This window comes from Mesoplodon densirostris, chromosome 1, assembly GCF_025265405.1.
Source record: "Mesoplodon densirostris isolate mMesDen1 chromosome 1, mMesDen1 primary haplotype, whole genome shotgun sequence".
Lineage (NCBI taxonomy): Eukaryota > Metazoa > Chordata > Mammalia > Artiodactyla > Ziphiidae > Mesoplodon > Mesoplodon densirostris.
In genome coordinates, this window is record NC_082661.1 from 236,033,096 (window position 1) to 236,047,420 (window position 14,325).

At 35.6% G+C, this 14,325-nt stretch overlaps 1 protein-coding gene across 4 annotated transcripts in view; it reads left to right on the forward strand.

Annotated features, from left to right (window-relative positions):
• MND1 (meiotic nuclear divisions 1) overlaps positions 1-14,325 on the forward strand; it is a 119,033-nt gene that overhangs the window by 36,860 nt on the left and 67,848 nt on the right. The window lies entirely within an intron of this gene.

The following is a 14,325-nucleotide window of genomic DNA, read 5'->3' on the forward strand; positions in this document are numbered from 1 at the left end:
CTTTGTATATTTTGGATAGTAACCCCTTATCAAATATATCATTTGTAAATATCTTGTCCCATTCAATAGGTGGCCTTTTTGTTCTGTTGATGGTTACCTTCACTGTGCAAAAGCTTTTCAGTTTGATGTAGTCCTGTTTACTTTTGCTTTTGTTTCCCTTGACTGAGGAGACATACCCAAAAAAATATCTTGCTAAGATCCATGTCAAAGAGCATATTGTCTGTGTTTTCTTTTGATAGGTATATGATATCAGGTCTTACATCTAAGTCTTTAGTCCATTTTGAGTTTATTTTTGTATATGGTGTGAGAAAGTTCTAGTTTGATTCTTGTACATGTGGCTGTCCGATTTTCCCAGCACCATTTATTGAGGAGTTGGCTTTTCTGCATTGTATATTCTTGCCCCTTTTGTTGTAGATTAATTGACCATAAGTGTGTGGATTCATTTCTGAGCTCTCTATTCTGTTCCATTGATCTGCGTGTCTGTTTTTGTGCCAGTACCATACTGTTTTGATTACTGTAGCTTTGTAGTATAGTTTAAAATCAGGGCACATGATACCTCTAGCTTCGTTCTTTTTTTTTTTTTTTAAATAAAATTATTTATTTATTTATTTATATTTATTTTTGGCTGTGTTGAGTCTTCATTTCTGTGCAAGAGCTTTCTCCAGTTGCGGCGAGCAGGGGCCACTCTTCATCGCGGTGCGTGGGCCTCTCACTGTCGTGGCCTCTTCCCTTGTGGAGCACAGGCTCCAGACGTGCAGGCTTAGTAGTTGTGGCTCAAGGACTTAGTTGCTCCGCGGCATGTGGGATATTCCCAGACCAGGGCTTGAACCCGTGTCCCCTGCATTGGCAGGCAGATTCTTAACCACTGTGCCACCAGGGAAGCCCTGTTCTTCTTTCTTTAGATTGTTTTGGTTATTTGGGGTCTTCTGTGTTTCCACACAAATTTTGGAATTATTTGTTCTAGTTTTGTGAAAATTGCCATTGGTATTTTGATAGTCATTGTTTTGAATCTGTAGATTGCCTTGGGTAGAATGGTCGTTTTAACAATATTCTTCCAATCCATGAGCATGGTATATTTTGCCTTTAATTTCTTTTGTCAGTGTTTTATAGTTTTCCAAGTAAAGGTCTTTATCTCCTTAGTTAGATTTATTCCTAGATGTTTTACACTTTTTGATGCAACTGTAAATGGTAATGTTTTCTTAATTTCTCTCTCTGATAGTTCATTATTAGTGTATAGAAACGCAACAGATACTTTATTTTAGCTTTGTATCCTACAGCTTTACTGAATTATTTTATTAGCTCTAACAATTTTTTGGTGGAATGAAAACTGTGAGAGTGAGCATTGTTGTCTTGTTCCTGATCTTGAAGGAAATGCTTTCAGCTTATAACCATTGAGTATAATGTTGTCTGTAGGTTTGTCATATACGGCCTATATTATGTTGAAGTATGTTCCCGCTATACCCACTTTGTTGAGAGGGTTTTTTATCATAAATGGATGTTGAGTTCGTCAAAAGCTTTTGTTTTTGCATCTGTTTAGATGATCATATGATTTTTATTCAATTTGTTAATGTGGGGCTTCCCTGGTGGCACAGTGGTTAAGAATCCAGCTGCCAATACAGGAGACGGGTTCAAGCCCTGGTCTGGGAAGATCCCACATGCTGTGGAGCAACTAAGCCCGTGCGCCACAACTACTGAGCCTGCGCTCTAGAGCCTGCATGCCACAACTAATGAAGCCCGCACGCCATGACTACTGAAGTCCACATGCCTAGAGACTGTGCTCTGCAGTAAGAGAAGCCACCACAATGAGAAGCCCATGCACCACAACAAAGAGTAGCCTCCGCTCGCTGCAACTAGAGAAAGCCCACACACGGCAACGAAGACCCAATGCAGCCAAAAATTAAAAAAATAAAATAAATTTTTAAAAAAATAAAATAAAAAATTTGTTAATGTGGTGTATCACATTGACTGATTTGTGGATATTGAGCCATCCTTGCATTCCTGGGATAACTCCCACTTGATCATGGTTTATGATCCTTTTAATGTGTTGTTGAGTTCGTTTTGCTAATATTTTATTGAGGATTTTTGTGCCTATGTTCATCAACGATAGTGGCCTATAATTTTCTTTTTTTGTAGTGTCTTTGTCTGGTTTTGGTATCAGGGTGATCCTGGCTTCATAGAATGAGTTCAAAAGTGTTCCTTCCTCTTCAATTTTTTAGGTTAATTTGAGAAGTATAGGCATTAATTCTTCTTTGTATGTGAAACTGTCTGGCCCTGGACTTTTGTTTGTTGGAAGCTTTTTTCTTTCTTTTTACTGATTTAATTTTATTTCTGGCAATTGGTCTATTTATATTTTCTATTTCTTCCTGGTTCAGTCTTGGGAGATTGTGTGTTTCTAGGAATTTATCTATTTCTTCTTGGTTGTCCATTTTATTGGCATACAATTATTCATAGTAATCTCTTATGATCCTTTGTACTTCTGTGGTATCTGTAACTTCCCCTTTTTCATTTCTGAATTTATTTATTTGAATCCTCTCTCTGTTTCTCTTGATGAGTCTGGTTAAAGGTTTATCCGTTTTGTTTATCTTTTCAATGAACCAGCTCTTAGTTTTATTGATCTTTTCTATTTTGCTTAGTCTCTGTTTTATTTATTTCTGCTCCCCATTGCATTTTAAGTAATTTTTTCCCATTTTTTTAAACTAGAGATACATATGACACCAATGAAAGCTTTTCAAAATTGATGTGAAATAACTAGTGCTAACATACTTAGTTGATATAAATCTAGGCTTTAAAATAATACTCCAGTCTCCCTAATTGAGTTTATTCTTTCCATTAGAGTCTCATTTTTGAAGAATTACCATTTAGAAGAATTTAAATCCTGAGATTTTAGCTAGCCTTTATAGCCCCATCTTAAGTAAATACATGTTTTCTGTTAACATTTTCGAAATGGGGGTGGGGGAAAGCGCTCAAAGCCAGGCAGCCACTCTTGACATACTAAGGACCCACAGACTGGACCATAGCCTTATATCCTCAGTTCCTTTCCCTAGCTCTGCACACTCTTCTGGGAGGTCTCACCTACTCCTATGGCTTCCATTGCCACCTGTATACTTCTGATTCCCTGGTTTTATCTCCTGCCTATACCTCTGCACTGAACTCCACACCTGTGTATTCAGCTACTCACTACACATCCCTACTTGAATGGCTGGCAGGCAACTCACATTCAGTTTGTTCAAAGCTCAGTTCTTTACCCAAACCTGCTCCTCTGTGTCTTATAGACTCTGAAACTACTATCCCCTTAGTTGCCCAAACCAGAAACCTGGTAGTTACCTTAGATTTCTTTTTCTCTCCCTTTTCTCCACACCCAGTGGGTTCCAAACTCTTCTGATTCAACATAGTTATATCTCTCAAATCTCTCCCTTCCTCTCCATCTTCACTGCTACTGTCTTGGCTTAGACTCTCATTATCTCTGGCTCAGAATTTTGAATTAGTGTCTTTACTGAACTCCCTGTCTCCAGTCTTCACTTTCTTCCATCTGCTGTAGTAGTGTCTTTTAATGCCATTTGGATGGTTTCCTGTTCCTGAATAACAAGTCCAGATTCCTCAACCTGACTTTAAGGCTCTCTGTAATCTAGCTCCTGCCACTGGCCAGACTAATAACCTGCTGTTACCCTTCTACAACCCTACACACCAGTTTAACCAAATTGTTTACACTGTTTCCTGAATGCTGTTCATTTTATTTCTTGTGTTTTCACATGCTGCACCTGGCTGGCTCTTTTTACTTGTCTACCTAACAAACTCCAACCTGTCCATTAACCAGAGATATTTAAGACCTACGTCAGAAATCTTTTCTTCTGGGAAGTTTTTATCCCCTCCTCAGCAAGTTCAGTACTACTTGGTGCTTTGTCTCTCTTACATATATTTCTTTTATAGGGTGAAGTCTTTATGTGCCGTATTACCACGGCACACATTCTGAGAGCAGGGATATCTTAACCATGTTTTATCCCCAGCATGGAATGCAGTTACTGAGACACATAGAAACAAAATACATGTTATTGAATGAATGAGTAAATCAATACAGCACTGCCTAGTCTCAGTCCTAACTATTGTATACTTGGTCTCGGAGCCTTCCCCCTGGACACATTGATATCAGAGGTCTGGACTGGCTTCTCTGATGGTTTTTGGCTTTCCCTTTTTGGATGCACGTAGCTACTACAGCAGCTACATCTTCCCATGACAGTGTCCAAAGCAGGAATAATGATGGGCTTTCTTCTTATACATCTCTGTCTTTTTATCCAGGAGGAAAATCCCAGAATGCCCCCTTTCCCTAATAGGCTTCCCTTTATTGTCTCATTGGCCAAGTCTGAGATACATGCTCATTCTGGAAGGGTAAGCCGTCATAGTTTAACCTCTGGGACCTGTTAAATGGGAGGGGACCTGTTCTCTCTGAGCACACTGCCATCCCAATCTGAACAAAGTTGGAGTTCTGTTTACAAAGAACAAAAGGCTTTAGACAGGCAACTAAAAAGATCTGCAAAATTATATCTTTAAACACTTAAAAGTCATGTCTTTTAAATTGAATGTTTTTATTCTCTCCACCATCTCAGATAATCAAGAATTAAATATATTTGTTGAGGTTGAGTGACTCAAAAATTGTAGGTAGGTGGGGGAAGTATGTAGACAGGATTTTTATTAGTAAATAATTTTAAATAATAAAAATTATAATAGTTAATATTACAACTTGAAACTTGCAGGAATTTTTACCATAGAACTTAAGATTTCAGTGATTTATTTTTTATATTTGTTTGTTTTGCTTTTGTAGTAGGTAGCTTTGGGCTAGGCTTCTGAACTTTCCCCCAGTAATTATTCTCCTTTGCTGTTGGATTTACTTGCTGGATGAGTTTGAGAAACCTGACTCCAGAGATATAGAATTCCCTATACCATACCCAAAACATTCTTCTGTGCTTCATATGGATTACAGGTTTGTAACAGCTCTTCTCATTCATAACTATTTTCTCCCCAAATCAGCCAACCTGGAAAGACTTATTTCACAAAAAACTGAACCTACAATTTTCGTGTCATGCCACCAGGTGGTGGCAGTGTCAACGTCATATATATCCTTAGCTTCCTGGGATAGCCCTAATTTCATTTGTCTTGTTTTGCCCTCAAAAAGTATATCAGTATTTTGTACATTTTAATATTTCAGTGTCCATAATGTCTCTGGCTGTTTTATATATTTAGAAGTTTCACAAAAATAACCCTATTAGTTGGGTGCTTTTTTTGTTTAAAGGATGGTTCTTACTTGACCAAAGGGCATGGGTCCGAACTTCCAGGCCTGCATTTCATCAGATTCAAATATGGGGCTTTGTTCAGGTTCCCTAGTATTTATATTTGTTTATAACCATAAATTTCCTAGTCTATAACTTTTTTAAAATTTTCGATTGGATACAAAGAAACCTCAATTAAAATTCTTGTTAATTATTATAGTTTTTAAAGTTAAATACATTTTTACCTTTTCAGTAATTTCTAACACTTAAACTTGCCACAAATCTTAGTTTGGTTGGCTGCTCTCAGCTCTTGAGTTGGTTTATACCATCCAAATGTGTTAGGTTGCTCTCTTCATTCTGCTAAAGCTGCTTAGGCTGTGGAAGAAAAGGCCTTCGTTTGCTTTCTTAATCCTTTAAAATCCAAATTCTCTTGAATCTTTTCACTATAAGAGGCAGAAATAGGAAAAAAAAAAAAAGAGAAGAGCATCATTCTCTTAAAAAGAACCCTTTAAGGGCAGCTACTTTATTCAGCCACTATTTCTCAGCACTGTTGTCTCTTTATGACTTTTTCTTTGGCTTTATAAATTTAAGGTGAAGTTTATTATAACGTATATTTGAGCTTAACTTAAGCTCTTTAACTGATGCTTCTTAGCAAATAATTTGTTGTATTTTTGGTGAGTAGATTCTAATGAAACTAAATTACTTAAACTGAATAACTTATTGGATCAAAACATTTTAAGTAGTATTTAAGTTAACATTTGTATTAGAAATTTCAATAGTGGACAGTCTTAATTCTCACAAGAAGTATTCATAAATGTTAGGAGTGAAATGTGAGCATATCATTTCCCAGTGCTCTTGAGAGACAATAGGAAAATAAGCAATTCCTTATGTAAAAGTAATTTTGCTGATTTTAGCATCTATGTAGATCTATTGGTAGATTCTGTCAATTATTACAATACATAAAAGTAAGGAATGGGCCAGCAATCCTGGAGTTTTTTGCATACATGAATGTCCCTGTGGACTACATGTGAGCCAACACTCAAAAGTGAGAGAACAAGAGCCCATCTGGAGGCACGTTACATTCTGTTCCAGAGGGCATTGAAACCTAACACAGAGTGTGGTGTGTGTGTGTGTGTGTGTGTGTGTGGAATGAATCTGAAAAACCAGGCTGGAAGTGGGTAGAAGGCAAGCTAGGGAAGGGGGACGGTGAGCAGGAATGTTGTGTAGCCCTCAGAGCAATAAAATGTGTCTTCTGCATCATGGAGATTACAGATAGTGGAACCCTGGGTTCTTACTACAAAGAACCTAGGAGCACAGCCATGCAAGAATTCAGCAAACATGTCAGGCCCAGAGAGCGCTGAGACATCTTAACAGTAAGATATTTCGGGTCCCTTTTACTTGTTCTGTTCTCTCTCCCCTTCTCCAGGCTTGGTAGAGGTGGGGAACAGGAGGCAGAAACTTCAGTCAGTGGACTAAAGGGAGGACAGAAACTCTAGGCCAGGAAAGAGAAAAGGACGATGCACCCTTTCCAGCAAAACCCACCGGCAGCCAGCAGTTGCTGAAAAGGAGAGAAGTCTTACCTTTAAATCAAGATTTGAAGTATTGGTTATTATGTTAGACATTCTAATTTCTGAATTAAGGCTTTGTTTGGCAACTTAAAATAATTGTAGATCTTGATTTAGAGTGATGAAAAATGTCATGGGACTCCCAACTCTTCATTTAGTGGCAGAGGAAGTACTTCCCTCACTGAGCTGTTTCTAAAATGGCAGATGTTGGGGGAGGAATTAAGTTGCTTCTATGGTTTTACCCTATGAGTACAATGCAAAATATGTATAGGTTATTTCTTAACACAAAGATATTAATAATACAGATCTGTTCATCTTTATAATTAATTTTAAATCTCCCCTTGATTTAAAAAAGTTTACTTGTTAAACAATTCTGTCATTCCAAATAATTTCAGGGTTGCCCTTCCACCAAGTGGATTTTGGGTTTTCTTCTCAGATGGATTTCTTAACAGACTCCCTATCTAGGACATATTCTTGCCCACAGCACTGAAAGATAGTAATTCCTTTTTATTTTCACTATTGTTTGAGGTCCTATTACTAAGAAAAAATGGAAGTTGGCAGACAATTCGTAGCCCCTACTACTTAGCCCTCATTTCTGAGTTTGTCATATTAGAACCCAGTTCTCATGTCTGACGAGTCTATGTTCCTCCATAACTTTGTATCTAACTTCCCTCCCAGTATCATTTGGATTTTGCATGGCTTTGGCTTTCAAAATATCTGAATGACTTCTAATTGGATTCTGCATAAGGCTTTGACTAAAGTCACAACTTCTAACTTCATTCTCACCATACCAGAAGGCTTCTGTTGGAGCTTCTTTTTATATCTTCTGTATCTCTTAACTACTTCTTAATATTTTTTACTGCTTCCTAGAAATTAAAAATAGTTCATCTACAATAGTTCATTTTCAGATAGTTGATTTTCAAATCTTGCTTTTTTCTTCTTGTAATTTCTTTAGCTTTCTGTTTCTCCTTTTATCACTTTAACCTTATTGAACATGTTCCTGATATTTCTAGTTGAAGGAATGCTAATCTCTTGTTTGTTGTGCACTGCTCTAACAGTTTGTTTCTTTACACTGTAATGTTTGATTACCATGATCTCATCTTCAGCAGTTATTATGTGTGGGTGTTTGAATTCTCCTCAAGTGTGCACTTACTGAGTGGCTTCACGTTCCCTTTATGTTGCTTTCCTGATGGGATTCCCATGTTTTTCCTGTGTCCATTATTTAGGATTCCTTATATACTTTTCTTAGGTTCTTAAGTGTGTTCCACAGGGCTGGATTGCTGGAAATTTGATCTCCTGGTTAAATGGAATATTAATATGCTATATTTTTACTAGCTTCATGGAGTGTTATCTTTTAATGAGCATTGTCTTGTAGCATAAGGAAAATATTTCAAAAATACTCAACAGACATTCAGTGCTCATACATGTCTTGAGTTATTTGTTACTATATTTATTTAGTGAAAAGGTTTGAGCCAATAGTATTGTAACTGTGTGTATAGTGAGCACTTCATAAATGTTTATTGAATGAAGAGCCTTCTGGTATATATTACTTGACTCATTCCTATTCTTGGAGACTTAGTTCTATAACCCAATATAGAGGAATAAGAATCTTTTAAATTTGATGTCTTCCAAAATATTTCACAGCTTTCATAGCTGGCCAGCACTGTATGAAATAGACTATTGTTAAAGCTTTATCCATTGTAACAGTTACAGTGTTTACTGTGGTAAAGGTAGAAGAACCGAGTTTACTTGGTATGAATGATAAAGGTGAGATTGATTTAATGGCTCATTTAAATTAAAATATTTCAAAAGTAGAGCATGCTTCAGGCATACTTTAATCAAGATTCTGACTCTGTTTCTCTTGGTTTTGCCTTTTGTGTAATGCCTTTGTCCTCAAGTTGGCTTTCTTCATGGTTCTAAGATGGCTGCCAGCAGTAATTTGGTTTGTTTGCTTCCCTGTAGCTATACAGTTTACAATCCAGAGGGCAGGAGAAAGTTGTTTCCCACAACCATTGAACAAAAGACTTTGATCTTATCCTGATTCAACACTTGAAATCAACCACTGTGAAGAAGAGCATTCATACAATGATAGGCTTAGGCCTGGGGTCATTGCCTATCCCTCATCACCAAAACCAGTATTAAACCCTAACAAGAAATGGGCAAGGCAAACATGAAGAAAATTGCAAAACTCTACTGAGGGACATGAAAGAACTCTTAAGTAAATGGAGCAACATATTCATGAATGAGTAAACTCAACTATAAAAACATCAATTTATGTCATTTATATGTTATGCTAACCAAAATCCCACTAGATTTTTATGGATAATTCTCAAGTTCATGTAGTAGAGAAACTACAAGAAAGACCAAGGAAGTATTTAAAAAGGAAGAACAATGGGGTAGGATTTTCCCTATCAGATATCAAAATATAATGCTACAGTAATTAAAACTTGCTAGTTGTGTAAGAATAGACAGATAAGTGTAGCAGTACAGAGAAGCCAATTGCATTCCTTGAGATTTACCCAGATGGGTGGAAAACATGTGCATACGAATGTTTATAACAGTTTTATTCATGATCGCCAAAACTTGGAAGCAACCAAGATGTCCTTCAGTAGGTAAATGCATAAAAAAAACTGTGGTACGTTCAGACAATGGAATATCATTCAATGATTAAAAGAAATAAGCTATCAAGCCATGAAAAGACATGGAGGAACCTTAAATGCATATTACTAAATGAAAGAAGCCAATCTGAAAAGGTTATGTAATGTATGATTCCAACTACATGACATTCTAGAAAGGCAAAACTATATAGATAGTGGTTGCCAGAGGTTGGGGGGAGACAGGCATTAATAGGCAGGGCACAGAAGATGTTCAGGGCAGTGAAAATATTCTATGATACCATAATGATGAATACATGTCATTATACATTTGTTACAACCCATTGAATGTACAACCCCAAGGGTGAACCCTAATGAAAACTATGGACTTTGGGTGATAGCGATATGTCAGTATAGGTTCATCAGTTGTAACAAATGTACCACTCTGGGGAATTATGATTGGGGGAGCCTGTGTGTATGTGGAGGCAAGGGTTATATGGGAGCTCTCTCTAACTTCCACTCAATTTTGCTGTGAACCTAAAACTGCTCTAAAAAATAAAATCTATTTTTTAGAAAATGAAGTAGACCTTAGAAAATATGTTGACATGAAACATAAAGGATAATTCCATGTGTGTTTTGACATGTTCTCCACATTGATCATATCAGTATATGAAGCAAAGGAATTGGGACAAGAAGGATGCCCCCTAGACTTTATAGGGGTTCCTCCCTAGGAGGGGGGTAGTGGTGATGGTGCAGAGGTGGAGAGCAAAGGGGAATTTGTTTAAATACTTCTGCATTGTTTGAGTCTTTTAAAACAAAAATGTACTCATTTTAATCTCTTGAAAATATATTCATATATTTCTTATAATGGGAAAATAATTTTTTCTTCAAGTTTTTTTGAGATATAATTGACATACAGCACTGTATAAATTTAAGGTGTACAGCATGATTTGATTTACATACATCATGCCGTGATTACCACAGTAAGTTTAGGGAACACCCATCATCTCATATAGATAAAAAATGAAAGAAATAGAAAAAAAATTTTTTTTCTTGTCATAACTAGGATTTACTGTCTTAACTTTCATATATAACATATAGCAGTGTTAATTATATTTATCATGTAGTACATTACATCCCTAGTACTTATTTATCTTATATCTGTAAGTTTGTACCTTGTGACTGCCCTCATCCAATCCCCCCAACCCCTGTCTCTGGTAACCACAAATTTGATCTCTTTTTCCGTAAGTTACTATACTTTGTTAGCTCCTATTACACAGCATAGTGATTCTGTTTTTCTGTACATTTCAAACTGATCACCATGATAACTCTAGTTGTGATACATCACCGTACAAAGATATTACATAATTATTGACTATATTCCCCACGCTGTACATTTCATACCCATGACTCATTTATTCTGCAGTTGGAAATTTTTACCTCTTAATCTCCCTCACCTATTCCTTTCCTCCACCACCCCCTTTTCCCAGGAAAAGGATTTTTTAAATAGTAGTTATCTATGCTCATAATATAGAAAATTTATAAGTATGTTCTACAATACAGAGGTAAGCATTTGTTAAGTTTTGTGCACTTTCTTGCAGTTTTTTGGGGGGTTTGAGTTTTTTTGGTGATAGATAGGCTCTCAAATGTATTGACATTTTTGTTTCCAGCTTTTTAAAAACTCTGTTCTGTATCTGTGTCATTAAAATTTCTTTTAAAACGTTTCCTTTGGCTACATAATTGTGACACATCCATACTATGAAATAATGATTTAACATTTCTCTATTGTTAAGACAATTATATAGCTCCCATCTTTATATATAAATATATCTTTATAGTGTTCATTGTTTCCTTATGATTGATTCCTAAATGGAATATTGCCTTAAAAAATAAATTTTAAAATTGTAGATACACTAATAAGAGTTTTTAAACATATGAAATCTTAAATTATACTGCCTTGCTTTTTTTTTTTTTTTTTTTTAAGGAAAAACAAGACATAGAACCTTTTTTTTCCATAACATACCGTACATGGGTTTTGATAAAGCAGTAGACTGTTTCGGTTTCTCTTGCTATTACCTCTTTTCCCCATCCTCTGTTCCTTGACATTCTTTCCCACCTATGAAAACTCTCTATTTTTTTCATAATGCTTTGAAATTTGTTTTATTTCTGAAAAGGAGCAAATCAGAATTCCAGTGCAGCCAGCTTGAATCAATCTTCCTGTTCCTCTTCTGAATAGGCAGTTCCTCCAGGCAGTGAATTAGCTCTTTAGAAAACATTGGCATTATGTTTCTGAACCCTGAGTATCTGTATAGGTGGTCTGGAACGCATTAAAGAGAAGCATTGTGTCAGATCCTTCCTCAAGTCTAAAGATGAAATCCTGTTCTTACTAATTACAAGACATTTTTATTGTTGTTGCTGCTGCTGTTTTTTCTGAGTTACTTGGTTTTAAAAATTATTATTTGTTTAGTGAAAGTTGGAAATGGATTTGTTACAGTGTTAGTATGTAGTTGGCTCTTGTTTTATGTTATAGAAATGTGTCAAGAGAGTTTGCTCTTTAAAGGAATCCTGTGGTGAATACTTTTCTTAACTATAGAGTATCACTTCTTTTTCTATTTTTGTAAATGTGAACTTTTGTATTTCTTTCAGTGACAGAAATATTGAGATATTTTGTTTCTAGTTCAGACTACAGTATTTAGCAATAATTCATTTTTGCTGATGAACTAGGTAATATTCTCCCATATATTAATATCTTGTGTGTTTTAGTTGGGTTTGTTACTGCAAGAAAACAGGTTTTTGTGTAGTCCAGTAGTTCTCAAAAGTGTGGTGCCCCTAACCAGAAGCATGTTAGAAATGCAAATTATTAGGCTCTATCCCAGACCTCTACTGTTCAAAACCTGGGAGGTGGAGCCCAGCAACCTGTGTTTTAACAAGCTGTTCAGGTGATTCTGATGTGTGCTAAAGTTTAGAACTTGTGGTTTAGATAATACCTATAGAGTGGCTGAAAATCTCAGCTCTTAATCACTTGAGGGCTGGATTTGGTTTAATTCCAAGGTATGTGTTACGAACTATAGCAGTATTGCTTCTAAGCGATATGTAGATGAAAAACTGGTAGCATGGGCTGCCTCAGAAGAGTTGCTTTCATTGTTTCCAGTAGTTGAGGTTTTAAGAACTAAACAGAGCCAAGAAGCCTTCACTATTGAGTTGAAGCAAATTGTTTCAGTACTTAGGATAACTAGCAGAAGCTTCTCATTTGATAATTTCATTTAGATTGTGCCTCCCTCCATTACCAAGATACTTAAAATGAGAGTCATGAAATCACATTTAAAATACATAAGGTTATCTTCAGAGTTAAGGAATTCCTGAATTAGCTCTCTTTCAAATGCTTTTAAGTTGTAAATAATTACAAGCAGACATACAATACCTGGAAGACACTTCATTAATAGAATTAAGATATATGTCCATTAATTATTGGCTAATTTTTACATAGTTCTTCATTTTTTGGGTAACATCTGCCTACTTGTTTATTTTAAAAACATTTGTAATGGAAAAGTGTTATGCTAATGTATGCGTGTATTTTTTCATTGGAAAATTCTCTACTCCTGAATTCAGATGTTACATGCATTTATTAATTACTTCAGGTGGGTCATTCAGGGTAGAATATTAACCTTTTAAACAGAGTGTTATTTTATAAGTGAGAACCCTTGTTTTAAAGAACAAGATCTCTTTGCTAAATTTAGGGCTTTAAAGCTTATTTTGTCTCTTAACTCTACAGCAGATTTTTGTTTTTTTAACTTAGGAAGATAATTACTCTCAAGAAGAGGTATAACTGGTTTGGTGGTGGTGTCTTCTTGGCATCATAGATGGATCTTGTTCATGCTATGGATTAGAATCAGGGACTAGAGAGCCATTAAAGGAAAACTGACAATGTTCCCTTTGTGCATATTGAGAAGTGGAACATTTCCCAAAGTCAGGGTAAAGCTACAAACTTTTTGAAGTTACTGTTTGTGATTTTTAAGAAAAAAAGGGTATCTAAATATAATTCACCCTCTACATATAACAAGGTCATATGGTGAAACGTCAGTTTCTTAGAATCAGCCAAAGGAAATTACTCATCCGTTCGTTAATTATTTCCCAAATGTTAATAACTCAAGAGTGAGTGAGGAGTGGAATATATTTTTAAAAAGCCCTTACCCAATCAAATGAGTCTAAAATTTCTAACTAGTTTATGTAGCAAAAAATGTGATGGAGAATTTAGTATTGAGAATTTCCTGTGATTATTTATTTATTCTTGGGCCCAGGTGAGATTAATAAAATTGAGATGGGGAGGCAATGTTCTGAAGTTAACCAGTCCTTTTTGGTGTGGGCCCAACCACATGCTAATGAATATTCTGTATCTAAGGTCTCTTTAGGCTCGTATTATTTAATCCTTTTACAATATAACTTACTACTTTCTAAGCTTCATAAAATGCTTAAACTGCTCACTTTTAACGTATGTAAAACATGCCTAAAATTGGCAACAATCTAATAGATTTTTTCTTCTCTAAGAACTTAGTATACAGTGATGTGTTCATTTTTGATTCTATGTTAGTGAAACAGGTCACAGTACTACCAGCCTATAAGAAACAGTATAGAGTGTTTCAAACAAGACTTTCATCAGAAGTGAAATGAAATGTGAAGAGAGAATTTATATAAAACAGATTTTTTTTTAACTTTCAAGTTAAGTTTTTAACTAAATAATATACCTCAAGTTATTTGTGTTGGGGGCCAGGGAACCTAATAAATCAAGACTGTAGAAAAGATTGAAAGCATATTGTACATTTTTTTGTATAGTATAAAAAGAAATATTTTAAACTTTTTTTTTTCAGTCTGCCCTAATGATTCATGGTACTTGGTTTTCTTCAAATT